Genomic DNA, 12,273 nt, shown 5'->3' with positions numbered 1-12,273 from the left:
GATTTGATATTTGTTTGATTGAAATAACAAGATTTTTTTACTTAACCTAACTTAACTGGCCTTAAAATTTGTTTGAATATCAAAAGCTTGTTCTTAAGACAAAGTTTGGATTTTCTATTAATAAGGGGATAGAGACATTTTACATATTTGTTACATTTGGCTTGAATGCCCTCAATGTGATTTTTGAAAGTTAAATTCTTATCCAACATGAGCCCTAGATACTTAACTTCATCTGACCAATTTATAGAAACACCTCTCACCGTGACAACATGTCTACTTGAAGGTTTCAAATAAAGAGCTTTGGGTTTATGTGGGAATATTATTAGTAGAGTTTTGGAAGCATTAGAAAAAATCTTCCATTTTTGCAAGTATGAAGAAAAAATATCCAAATTTTTTTTGCGATCGACTACAGATGACACGCAGACTTCGTCCTTTGGCGGAGAGGCCTGTGTCATCCGCAAACAAGGATTTTTGACATCCCAGAGGTAACTCAGGTATGTCAGATGTGAAAATATTGTATAATATTGGCTCCGAAATGTTGCTTTGAGGAACACCAGCTCTTACAGGAAGTTTTTCAGACCTGGAGTTTTGATAATTAACCTGAAGTGCAGTGATGGAAAGTGGCGAACGCTTCTTCTGAACTGGAACAAAAACAAAACCAAACGCTCCCGAGCGTCAGAGCGCTGGCTTACTCGCATCTGTAGACTCCCGAGTAACTGAAGCTAAAAGTGATTCGCGAACGTGTTCGGAGCTGCTCAGAGTCATATTGTGCTTTTGGGAAAAAAGCTGCTTACCCTCCGAGATTTATGGTTTTCAAGGGCTTTTGACTACAAACTAGTAGTTTACTGTCGATATGATGGTTATACAATTAATTTGTCTGTCAAAACCATAATAAATCACACCTTGCTCGGTTACTCGCGAGTAAACGCTCCCGAGTTTGTTGCTACTTCTTTTGACATGTTCTCCCGAGCAGACGGGTGCGGGCTTACTCACACCTAGCCAGATCCCGAGTCTGTGATGTTTGTTATGCGTTGGTATACACTCGTGAGCTGCTTCGTGATGCGAACTTTTCCAGCACTGCTGAAGTGTACGATTTGACTTATAACTTTGGATTATTCTAACAATGTATGTTGTAAAATTAAAATATTTTAAATGTTATGATCAAGCCTTCATACCAAATACTGTCGAATGCTTTTTGTATGTCTAAAAGAGCAAGACCAGTAGCCTTCAGATTCGTTGGAATGAATCAAATTTGTTACACGTCAAAGCTGATGAGTGGTCGAATGTCCATGGCGGAATCCGAACTGTTCATTGGCAAAAATTGAATTTTCTTCGATGTGGGCCATCATTCAGTTCAAAATGACCTTTTCAAAAAGATTACTGATGTAATACTATTATCATTTCATTTTGTTATCCGCCTCTACTCGGGATACAACGAAAGCGGTTTAAGCCGGATTTCAACAACACTGCATCGTTACTTGCAGTTTCAAGGACCGTCACAAATATTTTGGTTTTCATTGAATATTAACCCATCAACGCCACGCGAAACGTGAATGGGATTGATAGACGGAGAAAGGCCAACGAAAGAAAAAAAGGGGCTGCTCGAGATTTGGGATTATGATTTGTCTCACGTGAGCAACGGATGATAGTCATTTTCTTCACAGCGTGGGAACAATCCAAAGCTTAATGCGTTCTTCCTTGTACCGCAAAGGATATAATCTTTCGGGACAAATCTACGATTTTGAAAATCGAAAACTTTGGAAGTGCCCTTTTGATAATTCGGTTTTCCGACAGGTTTCTAGTTAGAGATGGTTACGTTGATAATAATGTGATGGAACACCGGCTTAGCATGACATCATGAGATCTAAATTATTTGCGACCTGGAAGGATTGTTGCAACGCTCGTACGGTATTGCATCACGGTGAAATTCTACGCGAAACGAACTAATCAAAACACATTAGATTAGAAATTGATAGCCGTAATGAGGTGGGTGCAATTATCAAACATCTTTGGAGGAAGTGTTGTTTAACCGAATAGGAATCTTTTGGCCAGTTCAACTACGATAGGATTAAATTGGCTCGGCAACGAGCCATATGCTAAGACCGCGATTCAGCAGCACGTGGTTCTAAAAATTATCAAGTAATATTTCCATAATAAATCTCAATCGATTCGATGAACATAGGTGAACGTACACTTTATCACTTCACATTCAATCTCGTTATCACTACGAAAGATCGGAGAGAGCGCCTCTGCTACAGGGTGCGATCGATGTTCTAAATACTAGATTCTGTACGCTAAAGTTTATTGTGTATTTTGACTTTGAAATATTATTCCATGGGGTAGGGTACCAATATTTTTTTTTTTGTTTTTAAGAAGGGGTAAATCTCCCTTCCACAGATCCCCTGAGAACGTAACTCAGGGAATTCGGGGATGACGTGCCAACGACGACCCGCTTAAACCAGCCTATGCACTGTGCTTGAGCAATTCTTTTAGGATTGCTCAAGTGATGAACAGTGCATCGACATGACCCTTGGACTCAGACCTTTATCTCCCCGGAACCACCTTACGGTATTTCTTCGGGGAGGGACCAGTGCATATAGCACAACACGTGTAGCAGAAGTAGCCTAGGCAAACTGCTTCTCCTAGCCGACTTAAACAATGATACAAGGGACCAGCCTAGGCAGGGCTAATCCTCTGCAGCCAACTCTTGGTCGGCGCGCCATAGGCGCTGCAATTCTAACATAATGTGAGTGACAGCCGTAGTTACTGCCTTCCAGCACTCGGCATCCGCACACATTCTCTCTATTATATTGTCGGGAGACGTGTCCCCTCCGCATGTAGTGAGCATGCGACCTCTCACAACAGTGATTCGGGTGCAATCGAACACGACATGCTCCGCTGTTTCCTCCACACCAGCACAATTGGGACACGCAGGAGATTCTGAGTGCCCGAACCTATGCAGGTACTGTCTATAGCAACCATGTCCTGACAAAAACTGCGTCAGGTGGAAGTTCACTTCCCCAAGGTTTCTTCCATACCAATCTGACATATTTGGTATTAGTCGATGGGTCCATCTACCCTTAGTGGAGTTATCCCATACCTGCTGCCAGCTTCTGAGCGTCTCCTCTTTACACGTGTCACGGACTCCCCTGGTACCCCTTTGGTTAAAGCATTGAACATCTACCTTGATGATGAGCCCGATGGGCGTCATCCCGGCTATGATGCACACGGCCTCTTGAGATACCGTTCAGTATGCGCTTGCTGTTCTTAAACACATTATCCTACGTGCTTATCAACCGCTTTAGGTTTCTGCTCGTTCCAAGCCCTTTTGACCAGATTGCCTAAGGGATCGCTTGGACTCTATGTTGCAATCACTTACCGAGATAAGCGCCCGTTGCTCGGACTTGCGGTTGTTGACCACCACCACCTCAGTCTTGTGACGGGCCAGTCCTAGTTTCCTAGACTTCATCCATTCCTCAACTATGGAGATAGAGTGCGCTGCTGTCAACTCTACTTCCTCCATCGATTCGCCATAGACCACTAGAGTGCACTGTGTTTTATTTTCTCGATTTCATGCGCTTTTTGAATAGCACCCAAACCGTTGATTTTAGCGATATAGTTTGTTCGGAGAAGTTTCTTGGTATATTAAAGCGCAACTTTTGACGAAAAAAGTTTTGTGATCAATCCACCTAGCAGTGAGATAGAAAAACTATTTTTTCAAAACATTTAGATAGACATATGGTGTCTTCGGCAAAGTTGTAGAATTGTCAATTTGAAACAACTTTGTCGAAGACACAATTTTTCTATCTCTTATACTTTTTGAGATATATGCCGTTGTATGTGAATGGCCCCTAAAAATCATATTTTTTATCATAACTTTTTTCCAAGATTTTTAACATTTTTTGTGTTTTCTACAAAGTTGTTTGTCATGAAAAAACCCGTGTTTTTGCTGAATATATCATCACCCTATCTTTTGAAATAACAAAGTTATTCATGATTTACTCTTTTTTTAACATTTTTCATGTCTTCTACAAAGTTGTTAAATATCTTAAAATGCGTGTTTTTGCTGAACATCGCACCTCTCTATCTCTTAAGAAAAAATAATTATCAGTCGAGTTCGTTTTAATCAGGCTTATTTGTTTGATAGTAAAAACCCATGCAAAGACGCTTATAGACAAAAGTTTTTATCAAATGCCGAAAGGGGAGATATGGTACTTTCATGATTTGTAAAAGTTGTCTGCGCCATTTTGCGCCGAAGCCAGTTATAGAGGCCCAAACTACCCCTTGAAAAAAGAGTAATTCATGAATAACTTTGTTATTTTAAAAGATAGGGTGATGATATGTTCAGCAAAAACACGGGTTTTTTCATGACAAACAACTTTGTAGAAAACACAAAAAATGTTAAAAATCTTGGAAAAAAGTTATGATAAAAAATATGATTTTTAGGGGCCATTCACATACAACGGCATATATCTCAAAAAGTATAAGAGATAGAAAAATTGTGTCTTCGACAAAGTTGTTTCAAATTGACAATTCTACAACTTTGCCGAAGACACCATATGTCTATCTAAATGTTTTGAAAAAATAGTTTTTCTATCTCACTGCTAGGTGGATTGATCACAAAACTTTTTTCGTCAAAAGTTGCGCTTTAATATACCAAGAAACTTCTCCGAACAAACTATATCGCTAAAATCAACGGTTTGGGCGCTATTCAAAAAGCGCATGAAATCGAGAAAATAAAACACAGTGGAGTGATGTTGTGGGCGAAGCTAACAATCTTAACACCATCAAAATATCATCAAAATAGCTTTCGAAAAGCTTACACAACTGCACCGGTACCTTGAGGCGGTGAAGTACGAGAGCTATCGCTTCCCAGCTTGCGCTGTTGCACGCATTCTTTAGATCAGGAGTGACAACCGCGCAGTAACGAATACCGCTCCTTTTATGCTCGATTGCAGTGCTGGAAAAGTTCGCATCACGAAGCAGCTCACGAGTGTATACCAACGCATAACAAACATCACAGACTCGGGATCTGGCTAGGTGTGAGTAAGCCCGCACCCGTCTGCTCGGGAGAACATGTTAAAAGAAGTAGCAACAAGCTCGCGAGCGTTTACTCGCGAGTAACCGAGCAAGGTGTGATTTATTATGGTTTTGATAGACAAATTAATTGTATAACCATCATATCGACAGTAAACTACTAGTTTGTAGTCAAAAGCCCTTGAAAACCATAAATCTCGGAGGGTAAGCAGCTTTTTTCCCAGAAGCACAATATGACTCTGAGCAGCTGCGAACACGTTCGCGAATCACTTTTAGCTTCAGTTATTCGGGAGTCGACAGATGCGAGTAAGCCAGCGCTCTGACGTTCGGGAGCGTTTGGTTTTGGTTTTGTTCCAGTTCAGATGAAGCGTTCGCCATTTTCCATCACTGCAGATAGGTCTATACGCCGACGGGTCACCTGGTGATTTCCCCGCCTTTTGTAGTAGCACCAATTTCTGTCGCTTTCATACATCCGGGAAGATTCTTTGCTCGCTGCATAGATAGCGTTGCATCGTGGTTCTGAACATGTCGGGATTCGCATTCACTGGGCGCTGGGGCCCATGAGCTGATGCGAGAAGAGTGCATCGATTATGGATCGCAAAAGCTCGGGCGACTTCTCTTGGGGCGCTATGGCACCTTTGGTCTTAGCCATTACCACTCCGTAGGCGTCACCCCACGGACCCGAATTGGCACTCTGGCATAGAATATCACAGCATGCCCGTTTTCGACTCTTGATTTCTTTTTTGAGAGCCAACTTTGCCTCTCTGAATGCTGCACCGCGTTCTTCTCTTTGAGCGTCTGTGCGTGCGCGTTGCATTCTTCGTCTAGCCCAAAGGCAGATTGCTCGAAGATTTGCAATTGATTCGCACCACTAGTACACCGTCGGCCTGTTCTCTCTAGGAGGGGCTTTTCTCGGCATTGAAGCATCACACGCTCGTGATATCACAGCAAGTAGCTCTTCACCGTTTAGGTCCAGAGTGTTCCGTTCGCGCCTCAGGGTTTCAGTGAATAGTTCGCCGTCGAAGCACGCTGTTTTATAACCTCGGGCTTGGGTCGAGTTACATCGCGCTGCCTTCCGCCCGCCTGGTATTATACTATAGCGAATCGATTGATGATCGCTATGAGTATGACCGTTATCAACGCGCCAGTTCATGGTACCTAAAAGGTTAGGACTATAAAAGATCACGTCGATAATCGATTCTGCACCATTTGTGCAGAAGGTACTCACTCTTTGATTGGTGCAGCGGCTACCCCATTCCACTGCCCATGCATTAAAGTCGCCAGCTATCACTACTGGCTGCCGATTAGCTAGTTCGGCTATCATCCTGTCGTTCATGTGGGAAAATTCCTCAATCGACCAACTTGGGGGCGCGTAACAACTGCAATAGAACGAGCCGTTGATTTTTGCTATCGCAAAACCGTCATTTGAGATAGAGACTACTTCTTGGATTGGGTATCGTCCTGTCGTCCCCATAGCTGCTAGCTGTTGAGACCTATCCGCCACCCAGTTCCCGGTGTTGCCTGGTATGCGGTATGGGTTCGATAGTAACACCACGTCAGTCTTGGTTTTCGAGACTGACTGCCAAAGTAGCTGCTGGGCTGCATTACAGTGGTTTAAATTTAACTGGGTTACTTCCGTTTTGGCTGCTTTGATACTCTGCTTGTGCCCGGACATTTGGGTCCGCCCGTTAAGTGTCCGTTGTCTGCTCTGTCGTCACATATTAGGCACTTAACGATTTGTTTACAATCCCTTGCCCTATGGTCTTCGGTGCCACATTTTCTGCACATCTTACTTCTGTCGGGACCGTTGCGATTCCCCAACTTATGGCCCTTCCCGAAACACTTGAAACAAACTTCCGGAGGCTGTCGTATGCTCAGCCGGTTTACCGACCAGCCTACCTTGAGTATGCCCAAGTTCTTCGCTCTATTGGCCTCTGCGACCGACAGCCTGATCGCCGCCACCTGCGTGCCTTTCTAAGGTGGATGGTCTTACTGGCTACGTTGATGTCACACTGCTCTTTGGGGGCAGCCGCCTTATGCTCCGCACATCTGCGCCCTATGACGATAACTTCTCCAAGCTTCGCATCGGCTTCAGAACCTCGGCGTAACTCACTTCCTCTGTTTTGATAACGAGGGCCTCGCCTAAATTCCTACGTTTCGCTGTTTTCGGTTTAGCATTCTCCATGGGCTACATTTTCGGTTTCCTCTGTTGCTTCTTGTTTCTAACTCATATGCACGGGTTTCCGTTTGCCTTGCGCCCGTGGTTCCTATGAATGCACTGCCTGGTACGGGCTATCCCGTGGCTTTCTTGGCCGTAGACGTGGTGTTGGCCTCTTCACTGTTGCCTTGTCCTTTTGATCGCGGAGCTTGGCTCGTGTCAGCTTTTCTACTCTGAAGGACGGCCGCGTATGCTTAGCAACCACGTCTTTTCGCCACGTATTCATCCCCGGAAGGTCCCCTCTTTCGCATCGCGAATCGAATAATATCATCAGATATTTTCGCGTTGCCTGTGAAGGAAAACACTTCGGAACACGATTTAGTGTCTCTTTTGCCTTCTACCTTGCCAAGTTGTTCCTTGGCTTTCTCGAAGTCCTGCTTTGCAACTAGGAATGATTGTCGCAATTTCAGTAGACTTGTTTTCAAGTCTTTGCTGATATTGCTTTTGCTCTTAACATACTCGAGTTGCAAGACAGCCACCTGCATTTTCGGGAGGTACTCCCTATTGCGATTCATGGTCTCGATTAGTCCTGGGCCATCGGTCACCTCACATGTTGCACTGGAGCGGCCAGTGCCTGTCGTCGCCATAGTGTCTGGGCTTTCGCCCAAACTGTTCTCACTTAAGTTGATGTTGATCGCCTCCTTTCTTGGCGGGAACCTTAGCTGGTTACTGATGGGTCCAGAAGGCTCTCCTTCACATTCCGCTTGTTGTTTGCTTTGATGGACCATCTCTTATGGGTCCCCCTAAGAGCCTATGCTATCTATCTTCGCTGCGATCCCATGGTTATCTATGCAAGCAGGGAGGCCATGCTGGACTTGACATAGCCCTTCATGGGGTACTATGTTCAGAGCCGGATCGGCGCAAATCAGGTAATGGCATCTGAGCCTACTCCAGCCTAGTTGGTTTTGGAACGTACTCTAAGGCCTGCCACGGTTTCACGGACCGGGGGCAGCATGCGCCATTAACCCACTCGCCGTTTCGAGCCAGTGTCACCAGATCCTACTAAGAGAGTAGAATATCGCCGCTCAGCCTCAAAACATTTTATCCAGTACATACAGTTGACTCTCCACAACTCGATATATATTGGAAATACAGACATTTGTTCCTTCGATTTTGTGATTTTTTGTGTTGGTATATTCTTTAACTCGATAATTCTATAAGTCGATGGTCCCTTGAATATTGAGTTATGGAGAGTCGACTGTATAACCGTTACTTCTCCTTAGTAGTGCGCTCCCAGTATACATAATTAGGGCCGTACTGGCGTTGGTCCCAATCTGAGACGAGACTCGCGGAGTCAGTCTTCTTTTTCTGCGATTGCTGAGTTTTTTTTTCTTATTCCACTCAGTATTTACATCAATCATACGCAAGCCGTTCAAACTTTCACATAAACATCTTCACAATAAACTATTTCGTTTGCTTCACACCGAAGCATAAACTGCTTTTTGAGTGAAATTTTATGCCAATAAACCCAGCAGACATTATGAATAACTAGTCTTGTGTTAAGGTTCTTCAGCACCTCTGCTCCGCTAACTGAGGTTTTTAATAAAAGTTTATTTCGAATACAATACTTGTCACTTTTTCAGTCATAAAATCGACGGGCTGCATTTGACGTTTCGTGACAGCGGAATCTGGGCTGCATATGACGTTGATATTTTTCCTCTTCGCGAGTCTCTCTCAGGTCCCAATGAAGCACTCTTACTTGTAGTTCCATGTCTTGTACGTTTGTAACACGACCAGTATTATAATCAGGATCTAACTGGCATCAATCCTGATGTACCGGTTCGTTGGCACTCCTGTAAGTTTGGGCTAGGGTGCTTTGGTACTTTAAGCGGCACCGATCGTGTTGACAGAGTTACATTCGGATTTTTGTGATTTTTATGGAAGTTCATCAGAGCCTACACTGAAACAAGCGTTGCAGTAATGAGAACCATGACCGTGTTTTTAAATTTACTATTCCTACCACGATTGAGCTATCATGAAAGCTTTTTATTTGCGTTTTGTTCCCTCTCAATCCAACCGCGTCGATAGCCGAGCGGCTAGCGTTCGCGCTTGACAATCGCCAGATCCTTGGTTTGATTCTGATCTGCTGCAAGTTTTTAACCATGGTACAGTAATTTTTACTATACAAATGGTGCCATGGTAAAATTGAATGCAAAAAATATTCTAAATAAATGCGAATTTAGTCTGCACAAATCAAGTGGCGTTGTGTATTTAATTTAACCCTCTGATATAGTAATTTCAACCGCAACGCTGTTCTCAGTGACTGTTAATCCCATCACATCCCGAGCAACTCCCCAACTAGAAAGGGTGAGGTGGTTTAATTAAGCCCCTGGAATTTCGTCACCGCTGCCCCGGTAGATCTTACCTCGTAACGCACCACATAAAGGTGATCTACCTGCGTTACGGGAGTTATTGAGTGTTTTGGGCCAAACAAAAAGAACACTTATGCACCCCACAGACGCTCAGACGGTTTGACCAACATTGACTCCGCCCCCCAGGTTGATGCTCATGTTGGTGCTATGTTTGACCGTGTGTGATGCTGTTTGACGAACCAATTTGACAGTTTGTGAAACCGATTTGACGGTTGACGAATCGGTCGGCCAAAATCAAACGAGTTTGATTTTGCTCAAACCACCGGTGGGCGGAGCCAAATGATTGACGAACCGATCGTACCGTCAGTAGGGATGTTGCACGAACATCGACGTCATCATGTCAAATTGAAGCTTCGACGTCCCATGAACTACCGATGCAGATGGGTGGAAAGTCAAAATGCGTGAATTTACGCAGCGTTGGTGCCATAGTGATCTATCAAATGCGCGCTCTTGAGTTGTTTCTATATAGATGGTAAAATATCGTTTCCAACTATCTCTAACCGTTTTCTTTAGCAAATTCATCAAGGATTCTTTAATTATTCCTGAACCAATTTCTCCAAAAATATCTTCAGAGAATCCATCAGCAGTTTATCTGTGATTCAAAAAAATCCATCCATGGATTGTATTTGGATTTGTACTACAGGGATTCCATAAAGAATTTTACCAGGAATTTCTCCAGGTAATTCTCTTGTAATATCTTTAGGAATTCTTCCAAAACTCTTCCATGATTCCACCAGGTTTTCCTCCAGAAATCCAATCAAGATTTTATCTTGTGATTTAACAAGAAATTCCTGTAAGAATTCCTTTATAAATTCCTACCGAAAGTTTAACTGAAATTCCTCATGGGATTCTATCAGGTGTTCCTACAAAGATTCCATCAGTGATTCCTCTGAGAATGATGAGTTCTTCTTCTTCTTGGCGTTACGTCTTCACTGGGACAGAGCCTGCTTCTCAACTTAGAGTTCTACTCTAGAGTTTCTACAATTTTTAACTGAGAGCTTCCTTTGCCAAAGTTGTCATTTGCCCACCAGAGTTCCTTCAAGAATATCTTTACAAATTCTTTCAAGGATTCCTTCAGGAGTTCCCCCAGGGATTTCTTCAGGGGCTCCTGTATCTATATTATCTGTATTTATGTATCTGCATCTGGATTCTATCGGGAGTACCTTTAGGGCTGTCATTAAATTTCATTCTTCTGGAGATTTCATCAGGAGTTCCTCCAGGGATTCCATCAAGAGTTCCTTCTGAGATTTCACCCGGAATTTTTCAAGAGATTAAATCAAATGTTCCTCGAGAAATCCCATCAATGTTTCTTCTAGAAATATTATGAGGAGTTCCTCTAAGGATTCTATCAGGAGTTCTATCTGGAAACTTATCAGGATTTCTACCAGGGATTTTATCAGGAGTTCCTAAAGGGATTCCATCAGAAGTCGCTACAATGATTAGGAGTTTTTTCAAGAATATCTATAGATAGGAGTTCTTCCAAGGATTCCATCAGGAGTTCCTCCAAGGATTCCATCAGGAGTTCCTCCAAGGATTCCATCAGGAGTTCCTATAGGGATACTATCAGGAATACCTTTAGGGCTTCCATCAGAGTTCTTCTGGGGATTGCATCAGGAGTTCCTCCAGAGTTCTTTTAGAGATTCCACCTGAATTGCCTCCAAACATTCAATCAGGATTTCATCCAGAGATTATATCAGGAATTCCTTGAGGAATTCCATCAGGACTCCTTCTAGGGATATCATAAAGAATTCTTCTAGATTCTTACAGGAGTTTCATCAGAAATTTCTTCAGGGATTCCATTAGGAGTTCCTTCAGCGATTGCAACTGGAACTTCTCCAGGGATTCCATCAGGAATATATCTAGCAATTCCATTAGAAGTTTCTCCAGCAATTCCATCAGCAGTTCCTTCAGAGATTCCACCTGGAATTCTTCCAGAGATTCTATCAGGGGTTCCTCTAGGGATTCCATTACTAGTTAATCTACGAATTTCATCAGAAATTCCTCCATCAGGAGCTTCCAACAATATATTTAGGATTTCCTCCAAGAAATTCTTTCAGGGTTTCTTCTGAGATTTCACCCGGAATTCCTCAAGAGATTCTATCAGGAGTTCCTCTATAGTTTCTATCAGGAGTTCCTTCAGGAAACTTATAAGGAATTACTCCAGAAATTTCATGTGGAGTTCATCTAGAGATTTCATCGGGACTCCTGATTCTATCAGGAGTTCCTCTTACAATATCTTTATATTCCTCCCAGTAACGATTCCCTAACCTCAAATCTGCCTGTCCCACAAATATGAATTCTAGAATTTCAGCAACAAATTTGCATGCAATGAGCAGAGAGTTGTTAGAAAGGACGATTTCAATAATTTACTCTTTGATTACTTTTTGATTTATATTCTAAATTTGTCGAAATAGTCATTTTTAGAATCATAGAACAGGTAGAAAATGAGGTTACGATTCGCCACTGATTCCTCCAAGGATTCCATCAAGAGTTCCTCTAGGGATTCTATCAGGAATTCCAATAGGGATTCTGTTAGGAGTACCTTTAGGGCTACAATTAGAGTTCTTCTGAGGATTTCATCACGAGTTCATCCAGGAGTTCCATCAAGAGTTCCTTCAAAGATTCCAGCTAGCATTTCTTCCGAGA

Source organism: Aedes aegypti, chromosome 1 (genome assembly GCF_002204515.2).
Source record: "Aedes aegypti strain LVP_AGWG chromosome 1, AaegL5.0 Primary Assembly, whole genome shotgun sequence".
NCBI lineage: Eukaryota > Metazoa > Arthropoda > Insecta > Diptera > Culicidae > Aedes > Aedes aegypti.
Note: the sequence above shows the minus strand (reverse complement) of the source record.